The sequence below is a fragment of the Dermacentor variabilis genome, chromosome 4, assembly GCF_050947875.1.
Source record: "Dermacentor variabilis isolate Ectoservices chromosome 4, ASM5094787v1, whole genome shotgun sequence".
NCBI lineage: Eukaryota > Metazoa > Arthropoda > Arachnida > Ixodida > Ixodidae > Dermacentor > Dermacentor variabilis.
Genome location: NC_134571.1, coordinates 238,689,314 through 238,703,173, shown reverse-complemented (window position 1 = coordinate 238,703,173; position 13,860 = coordinate 238,689,314).

The following is a 13,860-nucleotide window of genomic DNA, read 5'->3' as shown; positions in this document are numbered from 1 at the left end:
GACAGTTAGACTGCTTCTTATCATTGTAAAACAAGTGTCACGCTTACCATGTGATGCGTCCTTTTCGTTTCCGTGCGAACAGCATGTATTCAGATCTATTCTCCCCGTTTCACCTTTTGCACAATATCACTGTGCGAGCAATAATACTGAACTGTTAGTAGCAGTCTGTCAGGTTGCCTCCTTTCTTTCCTTGTTAATTGTGTGCTAAATAAGGCTTTTTTTGTGAAAGAGTGCTAGTTTAACGCATAAACTAGCGCCATGGCACTTTGCAATAAAGGAGTTATAATTCTCTAAAAACATGTCCATGCAGAACAGTGCCAAAAGAACACCTTAAAGAAAGAACATGAGTGTATCTATCATAAAGACCAATCCTTGTCTTTTTTCCTTAACATAATTTTCAATACCGATATTGAAGTACAAGCTCACCATATTATATCACCTTGTCAATGAAGCAAGGCACAATGGTGCCCGCCTGTCGCGGGACCAACTTGGATGTGGAGATCAGCGCAGATCAGCAACATAGCATGGTCTGCTTACACTTCTTCTCCAGGTCCAGCCATACCTATAGCAGCTATAAAACAAGTGAGCTTAGAATCACAAGCGAAACAATATAAAAAGTGACACTGAACAAAGCAACTTTCGTTAAGCATAAATAGGATCGAAATGCTGACATTATGCCCATAAGTAACTTCACTTTGAGCAACAAAGCATCCAATTTAAGAAAGATTATATGTATGAGCTATCTATGTGAGAAAGATTAATCGAACGCCCTCTATTTGCCATACTCCTCCCCTTATGCATGGATGTCTCCCTGACTGAGTGAGCTGGGCTGATCCCAGGTATAGTGTAATTAAAGGTTGTCACTTGGTGGGCCAATCCCGACACCATTGCATGACTTGTACAATAATTTTAATGTGTATTGTAATGCTGGCCATCCTGCAGGCACTGCAACATTATAGCGCCCATAAGTGTAATGGTATTACCTGATAACGTTAACTAATAAGTGTCCCCAGAAGCATAACTCGGCATGTATACTCGGAGGCCATTATTATTAGAGAAGCAATAGTAGAGGTGAAGCTTTATCCTGTGCCATATGCAAAATGGCCGAGCACGCCCAGCTTTTTGGCTACATTCTCACTTGTGACCACTGCAACAGGCTGACTGACATGCGTAACCAGCAGTTTGTAGGACCACATTTTCATAACCTGCAATTTTTTTTTACATCTGAAGAGATCAGCCTCAAGCTCCATGATGCGCTGCACTCGAGAAGCATTATAAACTGGCAACATTTAAATGCTATGCTGCATGGTTTGTTGCATGCTTTAGGAATTTACTTATTTATTATACACATAGCTCATGGGCTCCAGTTGGAGTATTGCATGAGGTGGCAAGAAAACGTCATCATCAGCCTGGTTACGCCCACTGCAGGGCAAAGGCCTCTACCATACTTCTCCAACAAGCCCGGTCATGTACTAATTGTGACCATGCCGTCCCTGCAAACTTTTTAAGCTCATCCGCCCACCTAACTTTCTGCCGCCCCCTGCTACGCTTCCCTTCCCTTGGAATCCAGTCCGTAACCCTTAATGACCATCGGTTATCTTCCCTCCTCATTACATGTCCTGCCCATGCCCATTTCTTTTTCTTGATTTCAACTAAGATGTCATTAACTCGCGTTTGTTCCCTCACCAAATCTGCTCTTTTCTTATCCCTTAATGTTACACCTATCATTCTTCTCTCCATAGCTCGTTGCGTCGTCCTCAATTTGAGTAGAACCCTTTACGTAAGCCTCCAGGTTTCTGCCCCATAGAAACCTGGAGGCTTACAAATTCTGAACTAACAAGGAGAACATTCAACAAAACAAGCCAGACCAAAGAAGAAAAAATAACATACTCTCATAATGGACTACGTATCTGGCAGCTAGCTTATAAAAAGTCAATTAGGAATGTTTTACTACTGGTAGCGCTTTAGGGGCAGGAATGTATAATTCCAAGCTTCATACACTTTTAAGCCACCTTTCGTGGCTTTTTCTTTTGAAGTTCTATTCTCTGTACTATTATAGAAATGAATACCCCCTCCAAAATAAAACGAAGAAAAACATGTAATGCAGAGTAATGTAACACAATAATGTAATGCACAACTGTGAATACTTAGAAAAATGTAATTAAGAACATGGAGTCTATGTGGGCACATATGTTAGAACTCTACATGATAGCATAATAATAAAGGTGGGCAAAGCATTTATGCTTTTGTCGGGCAACCTGCAGCAAGACATACAGGTAAAAGGATATGCATGCCTCACAACACAGTCCCTAAAAATATCTGTCACAATACAGTGAGTAGGTATATCATGCATATCTACAATAGCCCCTACTTATATTTAACTCAGAGGGGGCTACCTATGTAACTTGATCAAACTGAAGGTGGGCCAAATTCTAAATATACGATTCAAGTAGACAGAAAATGGACGTTATGAAAATGTTTCTACAGCAAAAGTGTTGTACATTATTGTTGTACATTATGTCATACCTGCCAACCTGTGAACATAATATTTTGTAAAAATGCTGCAGACACTAAATTCTTTGTTGGGGACATAGCACACATTATTTTAAAGCTTCCTCTCAGCACCCCCATTGTTGCATACACACACTCATTATTAATAAAGGAAAAATCGCACATCTACCCGCTCGTAGCAATTGCTACAAAAGAAACCCGTACGGATTCCTCGAAAGGAAAGCCTCACATTTGAAAAAAGGAAATGGTCCAGGTCTGGGAGTCAAACCCGGGACCACCGCCTTTCCGGGACAGCCGCTTTACAATCTAAGATAACCAGGCGGCTAGCAGATGGCCGGGCGAAGTCGAATTTGTCGACAACATGAAGCAAAGGCAAGGGTCTGACGTAATAGTTCTGCGGAAACGCGCAAGGTGTAGAGAAGTAATTAATAAAGGGGAAAAAAATATTACGTCAAACCCTTGCCTTTGCTTCGTGTTGTCAACTAATTCGACTTCGCCCTGGCATCTGCTAGCCACCTGGTTATCTCAGATGGTAGAGTGGCTGCCTCGGAAAGGCGGTAGTCCCGGGTTCGAGTCCCGGACCAGGACGAATTTTTCTTCAACTGTGCGGCTTTCCTTTTGAGGAACACATACGGGTTTCCTTTGTAGCAAATGGTGCGAGCGGGTGGACGTCTGATTTTCCCTTTATTAATTACTTCTCTCCACCTCGTGTGTTTGCGCAGAACTATTACGTCACACACACATTATAAACCATTATTTATCTTGTCGTGCAGCACAAAAAGCAGCAGCGAGCTTGAAACCAGTAACTGACAACATTGTTCTTTTTTAGATTACAGAGCTTTACGCTGCTTCAAGAATTTATCTGACCAAACTTCCCAAAAGCAAGTGCCCCTCTGATGTTCTCGTTAGAGATATTGCATTGCTAATAATAAAGCAGTACAAGTACCATGGCAATTAATTTTTACATGCATTTTAACAATGTCATGCCGTCATTCTCTCAACAGCTTTAAAACATCTTAACCAACACAACTTCGTTGTCTTTCTAAAGTGACATTCATAAAATTGTAAAATGAGCCCACATTTGTAAACCCACCAAAAATTCAGGAGAGTTTCCAAACATGGATGATACCAACAAAATCTGCAGCTCGTGTAAGTGGCAGCAACTGCTTTGCACACACCTTGTCACAGCATGCACATCAGGTACTTTTCAGTGCTGTTGAGGCTGCAGAAGTGCCGCAGGTGCATATGTGGAGGTGCCTCTGGTTCACAAAATCTTGCCATACCTAAACAATAATAAATGCTCAATTTATTGTAATCCCTGCTGAAACTGTAAACTTGTGATATAAAAAGATCACGTCATATTTTGATAAAAGTCTCATACAACCAGTTACACGAAGCTGCAACTGGTTGAGCAAATATCTGATTGTAACATCACAGGCGGTTAAATAACACGTAAATCGAACTGTAGCAAACATGAATCTACTATGAAAAGGTTCACACAAACGTACAGCTGTATAACGTGAAATGTGAATTGTACTATCAAAAAATTCCGTAGGACATGAAAAGCGTTCCAAAACCTAATTTGTTTATGCGGCGCAACAAAGCACTGTTCCCAAAGGACGATGCGCTCAAAATTACAACAGACCACCTCTATTTCTGGAGAGACAATACAGAAAAGAGAAAGATTTTTCCATTAAAAAGAAACATTGCTTATGTAATTTCGGCTTCTCTGCAAAATCGGAACCCTTTACAAGTACACGAAAACACACAGGACACTAATACACGTCATCTGACGACACTCTATAAACAGAAGAATTTCCATACAAGCTAAAAATCTGGCCATGCGTCGACGAAGGAATCGGGTGCTATCTCGCGCAGCTGTTAGCTGTGAAGATCGACACATCGACGTACTACTTCTAGAAATGCCTATACCATTTCTCAATGAAAAATTATGTACACAAACAGTAACTTTCTTTCCTTGAATTTTTGTGCCCGTTCAGATCAAAGAACCACCCGCGCTAGCATGCTTCATAGGTGAAAGTAAATAAACCACAGATAGAGCTGTTGGTAACATGAATACGTTTTAGGGCAATTTCCATGGAACTTTTTGCTAAATGTGCACTGCGACATGAAGAACAACCATTTGAAAAGCACATTTATAATTCTTGCTGCTTTACAAATCCGGATTCGGTTGTTGTACGGATCTTGCGATACGTACAACAACGCACACTTCACGAACCATAGACAGGAAGAATGCGCGCAAGCGCCGGACTTACCTTCCTCGGCGTACTCGGAAAACGCTCCTTTTAGTGTCACAGGTGCCGCGGCATCGACTGCACCAACGGTCCTTCCGGCGCACACACTGTTGAATTGCGGATCAACTACAGGACGTAAGAGCACAACTTTCACCAAATTCTTCCGTACAGTGCGATACGATGCGACAGTGCCAGAGGATGAGATTCTTTTCATGAGCCCGGAACGAAGGAAGCGCGAAGGGTCATATCTTCGACATCGGCGCACCACATGAAGGATACTGCGGGCTACATTACGCGGTCCCAGGGGTTTTGTGATTCTCAATGCATACAAGATGCACCACAATTTTTCTCGGCACAGCGTACACACGATTAAACAACTACATCGGACGGCGTCAATACACAGCAAGCACTCACATGTAGCGACAAACTGAAGACGGCAAAATAATATCACCTGTAATACTTGTTGGGGGGCTAGTTGGTGCATGTTTCCAGAAGAGGGTTATAGCGCCGAAAAAACACAACACACAGCAAGCGAGACGGGACAGGCGCAACTTCCAACTGTTTATTCACCGCGTATGCGAATGAATATGAGGTCAAACAAAGATGGATAGCAAGAACCACACATGCGCACGAGGTTTTTACAAAAAGCGGATAAAGATAGGTGAAGTGGCGTAAATAGTGGTGAAGTGGCGAAGGTAATGATAGTGAAGTGGCGTGAGATACGTGTGTACTACACCTATCTTTATCCGCTTTTTGTAAAAACCTCGTGCGCATGTGTGGTTCTTGCTATCCATCTTTGTTTGACCTCATATTCATTCGCATACGCGGTGAATAAACAGTTGGAAGGTGCGCCTGTCCCGTCTCGCTTGCTGTGTGTGGTGTTTTTTCGGCGCTATAACCCTCTTCTGGTATCACCTGTAACTTTACCGGCGCTACCTGTGGTGCCATCTGTAGGCCGCCACCGAAAGCGACCGTGCTTTCGATGATCTCATGGATGGTGACGGCGTTGTATATCGATGTTATGCGAGTCGTACAGCGTCTTGTACGACGTGTTTCAGCAACGTTGCTTTTAATAGAGAGGACAGCAATCTGCGTATACGCCGTATATACGTCTCACCCACTTGTAAAACACAACAGGAAATTTTCAGTCTGTCGTATTTTGGGACGTCGTGACTGTCGTTCTGTTCTCTGTAGTGTGACGTCCTGTAGTCGAAAATTCTGTAGTTCCTGATAAATAGTTGATTAAAAATTGACAGAGACCAATTTAAGGATATGTAAAATTATTAATACAAAAAAATATAAAATAATAAAGTAGACAAAAAAACGCTTCCGCCTGAGAATCGAACTTCGGACCTGACGGTGCCGAGGCAAGCATCTTACCACTGCACCATGCAAAACATGCGTGCTGGTGAATCGTTTAGGCTGTGCCAACAGTGTAAATCGCTGTCTGGGTTGCTGTTCACATTTACATTTTAAAAGCCAAGATGCGCTTTCACTTCACCGCGTCAACTGCCGCATCTCTAGATGAGCAAAAGTGTTGTTACGATCGACAGGTACATCGTGGAGCGCTAGACCATCGATTTTGCTGTAACGATATCCATATTTGATAAGAAATTCAGAAATAGACAACGGTGACCGGGGACACTGAGGGTTGTTACTGCTAATTTCGACAGTTGTCTCATGCTCTTTACACTTTTGAGCTCGCATATAATTCGTGTGTTCAATGCTATATAGCTACATAAACACTCGTGGGTGAGTCTTCATCCCGACAGAATACTGGCTTCTCACGGCAGCGCTGTACCAGATTAATGAGACCCGAGCGAGACAGCTTTTCACGCAACTTTGTGGAACAATCCAAAACTTCTTTTCCGCTTCGCATAAGCTAGTGCAATATTTCTGGGAATTAACTAATGTCTCAGTGTAACCGCACATGTAAGTCCACAGGCTCGTGTGCCCCATCTTACCAAATAAAACAAAGCGGATACGCAGCCATTCCCGCAGATGGTATGATTTTGATCAGCGGCCGATTTTGAGGAGGCCGGTAGGGCGTTGCGGGGGGGGGGGGGGGTGCTGGTGCCGCGTCGTCACGGCACAATTATAACAATTGGCCACGTCGACTTTAATACCGGTGTCGGTGCTATCTGTATTGCCGGCTTCAGAGAAGCACAATTGAATACCGCGCAAGAGAAAAGTACAGTGTACACCACCGATGCGAAGCTGACATGTTAATATAAAAGGCCGCGACGGAAGGTGCTTCTGTTGCGACTTCAGAACTCTTGGCCGTCGCGACCGAATGTTTCTGTTGCGACGTCATAATTGCTGTCGTAACGTCAGAAATGTCTGTTGCAGCTGCAGAAACGTTACGAACTTCTGTCGTACAACAGAAATTTCTGCAGTTTTTCTGTACAAATTTCTGTTGTCTTTTTCAACTGGGCAGGACCGGGAATCGGTTTGAAATTCGCAGCTAGCATATCGCAGTTGGGTCTGTGAATGTTCCGTGGTGGTCACGCAATTTCTGCAGAGCTTGATAATGGCCCCAATTTAGCACTAGGGGCTAAATTGTCAGGATGTCGAACAATAAAAAAGTTCCTCCCCAGTTCTATTCAAGCATTAAACTGGTATGCATGATACCATCCAGTATGGTTGCCACAAAGCTCCAGATTAAACCAGCTTTTGTGCCAAACAGGCGACCCTATATGGTGCCACTGCGTCCAGTATAAGTCAGTTTAGTTGCAAACAGGGCCCCTGTTAAGACCCATTTCTGCGTGAACTGGTCGGGCCTATACCTGCTTGCATGTCAAACGGGGCCCCGCTCAGACCTGTTCGTGTGTGAACTGGTCCTGTTTATACCTCTTTGCATGCCAAACGGGACCCCGTTCAGACCTATTAGTGTGTAAACTGGTCCAGTTTATACCTGTTTGCATGCCAAACGGGACCCCGTTCAGACCTGTTCGTGTGTAAACTGGTCCTGTTTATACCTGTTTGTTGCTAAACAGGTCCCTGTTAAAACCAGTTTAAACCTGTATAACCCAGTTTGAAATTAAATAGGATTTTCCAATAGGGAAACCACTAGTTAAGCATGCACATGCATCTTTTGGCAGACGCGGACGTTGTTTTCTGCCAAACCACAAGTTATGAAGGCACATGCTGCTTTTCGCAGAGCCCGCACGAGGATTTCTGCCAAACGACGTGCTAAGCACGCCCATGCTGCTCTTTTTAGCACTCGCGCATGGATTTCTGCCAAACCACTTGCTAAGCATGCCCATGCATCTTTTGGCAGACGCGGACGTTGTTTTCCGCCAAACCACAAGTTATGCATGCACATGCTGCTTTTGGCAGAGCGCGAACGTGGATTTCTGCCAAACGACGTGCTAAGCACGCCCATGCTGCTTTTTTAACTCCCGCACATGGGTTTGTGCCAAACCACTTGTTATGCATGCACATACATCTTTTGGTAGACGCGGAGGTTGTTTTCTGCAAAACCAGAAGGTATGCATGCATATGCTGCTTTTGGCAGAACGCGCATGTGGATTTCTGCCAAACGACGTGCTAAGCACGCCCATGCTGCTTTTATAAGCACCCGCGCATGCATTTGGGCCAAACCACTTGTTTAGAATGGACATGCATCTTTTGGTAGACGCGGACGTTATTTTCTGCCAAACCACAAGTTATGCGTGCACATGCTGCTTTTGGCAGAGCGCGCACGTGGATTTCTGCCAAACGACGTGCTAAGCACGCCCATGCTGCTTTTATAAGCACCCGCGCATGCATTTGGGCCAAACCACTCGTTAAGAATGCACATGCATCTTTTGGTAGACCCGGAGGTTGTTTTCTGCAAAACCACAAGTTATGCATGCATATGCTGCTTTCCGAAGAGCGCGCATGTGGATTTCTGCCAAACGAGGTGCTAAGCACGCGCATGCTGCTCTTTTTAGCACACGCGCATGCATTTGTGCCAAACCACTTGTTAGGAATGCACATGCATCTTTTGGTAGACGCGGACGTTGTTTTCTACAAAACCACAAGTTATGCGTGCACATGCTGCTTTCGGCAATGCGCGCGCGTGGATTTCTGCCTTCAAAGTGCTAAGCACGCCAAAGCTGCTCTCGTTAGCACCCGCGCATGGATTTGTGCCAAACCACTTGTCAAACATGCACATGCATCATTCCGTAGACGCGGAGGTTGTTTTCTGCAAAACCACAAGTTATGCATGCACATGCAGCTTTTGACAGAGCGCGCAAGTCGATTTCTGCCAAACGACGTGCTAACCATGCCCATGCTGCTCTTTTTAGCACCCGCGCATGGATTTGTGCCAAGCCACTTCTTAAGCATGCACATGCATCTTTTGGTAGACGCGGACGCTGTTTTCTGCCAAACCACAAGTTATCCATGCACATGCTGCTTTTGGCAAAGCGCGCACGTGGATTTCTGCCAAATGACGTGCTCAGCACCCCCATGCTGCTCTTTTTAGCACACGTGCATGGATTTGTGCCAAACCACTTGCCAAACATGCACATGCATCATTCCGTAGACGCGGAGGTTGTTTTCTGCAAAACCACAAGTTATGCATGCACATGCAGCTTTTGGCAGAGCGCGCAAGTGGATTTCTGCCAAACGACGTGCCAAACACGCCCATGCTTCTCTTTTCAGCACCCGCGCACCGATTTTTGGTTAACCACTTCTTAAGCAAGCACATGCATCTTTTGGTAGACGCGCACGTTGTTTTCTGCCAAACCACAATGTATGCAGGGTCATGCTGCTTTTGGCAGAGCGCGCATGTGGATTTCTGCCAAACGTCGTACTAACGCCCATGCTGCTCTTTTTAGCACCCGCGCATGGATTTGTGCCAAACCACTTGTTAAGCATGCACATGCATCTTTTGGTAGACGCGGACGTTTTTTTCTGCCAAACCACAAGTCATGCATGCACATGCTGCTTTTGGCAGAGTGCGCACGTAGATTTCTGCCAAACGACGTGGTAAGCATGCCCACGCTGCTTTTTTAGCAACCGCACATGGATTTGTGCCAAACCACTTATTAAGCATGCACATGCATCTTTTGGTAGACGCAGAGGTTGTTTTCTGCAAAACCAGAAGGTATGCATGCATATGCAGCTTTTGGCAGAGCGCGCATGTGGATTTCTGCCAAACGACGTGCTAAGCACGCCCATGCTGCTTTATTTTTGCACCAGCGCATGCATTTGGGCCAAACCACTTGTTTAGAATGCACATGCATCTTTTGGTAGACGTGGACGTTGTTTTCTGCCAAACCACAAGTTATCCATGCACATGCTACTTTTGGCAGAGCGCGCATGTCGATTTCTGTCAAACGAAGTGCTAAGCACGCCCATGCTGCTCTTATTAGCACCCGCGCATGGATTTGTGCTAAACCACTTGTTAAGCATGCACATGCATCATTCGGTAGACGCGGAGGTTGTTTTCTGCAAAACCACAAGTTATGCATGCACATGCAGCTTCTGGCAGAGCGCGCACGTGGATTTCTGCCAAACAACATGCCAAGCATGCCCATGCTGCTCTTTTCACCGCACGCGCATGGATTTGTGCCAAACCACTTGTTAATCATGCACACGCATCTTTTGGTAGACGCGCACGTTGTTTTCTGCCAAACCACAAGTTATGCATGCGTATGCTGCTTTTGGCAGAGCGTGCATATGGATTTCTGCCAAACGACGTGCTAAGCACGCCCATGCTGCTCTTATTAGCACCCGCACATGGATTTGTGCCAAGCCACTTGTTAAGCATGCACATGCATCATTCCGTGGACGCGGAGCTTGTTTTCTCCAAAACCACAAGTTATGCATGCACATGCAGCTTTTGGCAGAGCGCGCACGTGGATTTCTGCCAAACGACGTGCCAAGCACGCCCATGCTGCTCTTTTCAGCGCACGCGCATCGATTTTTGGTAAACAACTTGTTAAGCATGCACATGCATCTTTTGGTAGATGCGGACGTTGTTTTCTGCCAAACCACAAGTTATGCGTGCACATGCTGCTTTTGGCAGAGCGCGCACGTGGATTTCTGCCAAACGACTTGCTAAGCACGCCCATGCTATTCTTTTCAGCGCACGCGCATCGATTTTTGGTAAACAACTTGTTAAGCATGCACATGCATCTTTTGGTAGACGCGGGCGTTGTTTTCTGCCAAACCACAAGTTATGCGTTCACATGCTGCTTTTGGCAGAGCGCGCATGTGGATTTCTACCAAACCACGTGCCAAGCACGCTCATTCTGCTCTTTTCACCACACGCGCATGGATTTGTGCCAAACCACTTGTTAACCATGCACATGCATCTTTTGGTAGACGCGGAGGTTGTTTTCTGCAAAACCAGAAGTTATGCATGCACATGCTGCTTTTGGCAGAGCGCGCACGTGGATTTCTGCCAAACGACGTGCCAAGCACGCCCATGCTGCGCTTTTCAGCACGCGCGCACCGATTTGTGGTTAACCACTTGTTAAGCATGCACATGCATCTTTTGGTAGACGCGCACGTTGTTTCTGCCAAACCACAAGGTATGCATGGATATGCTGCTTTCGGCAGAGCACGCATGTGGATTTCTACTAAACCACGTGCTAAGCACAACCATGCTGCTATTTTCAGCACTCGCGCATCATTTTGTGCCAAACCACTTGCTAAGCATGCACATGCATCTTTCGGTAGACGCGCACGTTGTTTTCTGCCAAACCACAAGTTATGCATGCACATGCTGCTTTTGGCAGAGCGCGCATGTGGATTTCTACCAAACCACATGCCAAGCACGCTCATTCTGCTCTTTTCCCCACACGCGCATGGGTTTGTGCCAGACCACTTGTTAACCATGCACATGCATCTTTTGGCAGACGCGGACGTTGTCTTCTGCCAAACCACAAGTTATGCAGGCACACGCTGCTTTTGGCAGAGCGCGCACGAGGATTTCTGCCAAACGACATGCTAAGCACGCCTATGCTGCTCTTTTTAGCACCCGCGCATGGATTTGTTCCAAACCATTTGTTAAGCATGCACATGCATCTTTTGGAAGACGCGGACGTTATTTTCTGCCAAACCACAAGTTATGCATGCACATGCTGCTTTTGGCAGAGCGCGCACGTGGATTTCTGCCAAACGACGTGCTAAGCACGCCCATGCTGCTTTCTTTAGCACCCGCGCATGGATTTGCGCCAAACCACTTGTTAACAATGCACATGCATCTTTTGGTGGACGCGGACGTTGTTTTCTGCTAAACCACAAGTTATGCGTGCACATGCTGCTTTTGGCAGAGCGCGCACGTGGATTTCTGCCAAACAACGTGCCAAGCACGCCCGTGCTGCTCTTATTAGCACCCGCGCATGGATTTGTGCCAAGCCACTTGTTAAGCATGCACATGCATCATTCCGTAGTCGCGGAGGTTGTTTTCTCCAAAACCACAAGTTAAGCATGCACATGCTGCTTTAGGCAGAGCACGCTTGTGGATTTCTACCAAACCACGTGCCAAGCACGCTCATTCTGCTCTTTTCACCACACGCGCATAGATTTGTGCCAAACCACTTGTAAATCATGCACATGCATCTTTTGGTTGACGCGCACATTGTTTTCTGCCAAACCACAAGTTATGCAGGCACACGCTGCTTTTGGCAGAGTGCGCACGAGGATTTCTGCCAAACGACGTGCTAAGCACGCCCATGCTGCTCTTTTTAGCACCCGCGCATGCATTTGTGCCAAACCACTTGTTAAGCATGCACATGCATCTTTTGGAAGACGCGGACGTTATTTTCTGCCAAACCACAAATTATGCATGCGCATGCTGCTTTTGGCAGAGCGCGCACGTGCATTTCTGCCAAACGACGTGCTAAGCACGCCCATGCGGCTTCTTTTAGCACCCGCGCATGGATTTGTGCAAAACCACTTGTTAAGCATGCACATGCATCTTTTGGTAGACGCGGAGGTTGTTTTCTGCAAAACCAGAAGTTATGCATGCATATGCCGCTTTTGGCAGAGCGCGCATGTGGACTTCTGCCAAACGACGTGCTAAGCACTCCCATGCCGCTCTTTTTAGCAGCCGCGCATTCATTTGAGCCAAACCACTTGTTAAGAATGCACATGCATCTTTTGTTAGACGCGGACGTTGTTTTCTGCCAAACCACAAGTTATGCATGCACATGCTGCTTTAGGCAGACGCACACGTGGATTTCTGCCAAACGACGTGTTAAGCACGCCCGTGCTGCTCTTTTCAGCACCCGCGCATCTGTTTGTGGTTAACAACTTGTTAAGCATGCACATGCATCTTTCCGTAGACGCGCACGTTGTTTTCTGCCAAACCACAAGTTATGCATGTACATGCTGCTTTTGGCAGAGCGCGCATGTGCATTTCTCCCAAACCATGTGCTATAAGCACGCCCATGCTGTTCTTTTCAGCACACGCGCATCAATTTTTGGTAAACAACTTGTTAAGTATCCACATGCATCTTTTGGTAGACGCGGACGTTGTTGTCTGCCAAACCACAAGTTATGCATGCACATGCTGTTTTGGCAGAGCGCGCACGTGAATTTCTGCCAAGCGACTTGCTAAACACGCCCATGCTGCTCTTTTTAGCACCCGCGCACGGATTTCTGCCAAACTACTTGTTAAGCATGCACATGCATCTTTCGGTAGACGCGGACGCTCTTTTGTGCCAAACTACAAGTTAAGAATGCACATGCTGCTTTTGGCAGAGCGCGCACGTGGATTTCTACCAAATCACGTGCTAAGCACGCCCATGCTGCTCTTTTCGGCATATGCGAATCGATTTGTGGTAAACAACTTGTTAAGCATGCACATGCATCTTTTGATAGACGCGGACGTTGTTTTCTGCAAAACAACAAGTTATGCATGCACATGCAGCTTCTGGCAGAGCGCGCACGTGGATTTCTGCCAAACCACGTGCCAAGCACGCTCATTCTGCTCTTTTCACCACGCGCGCATTGATTTGTGCCAAACCACTTGTTAATCATGCACATGCATCTTTTGGTAGACGCGCACGTTGTTTTCTGCCAAAGCACAAGTTATGCATGCGTATGCTGCTTTTGGCAGAGCGTGCATATTGATTTCTGCAAAACGACGTGC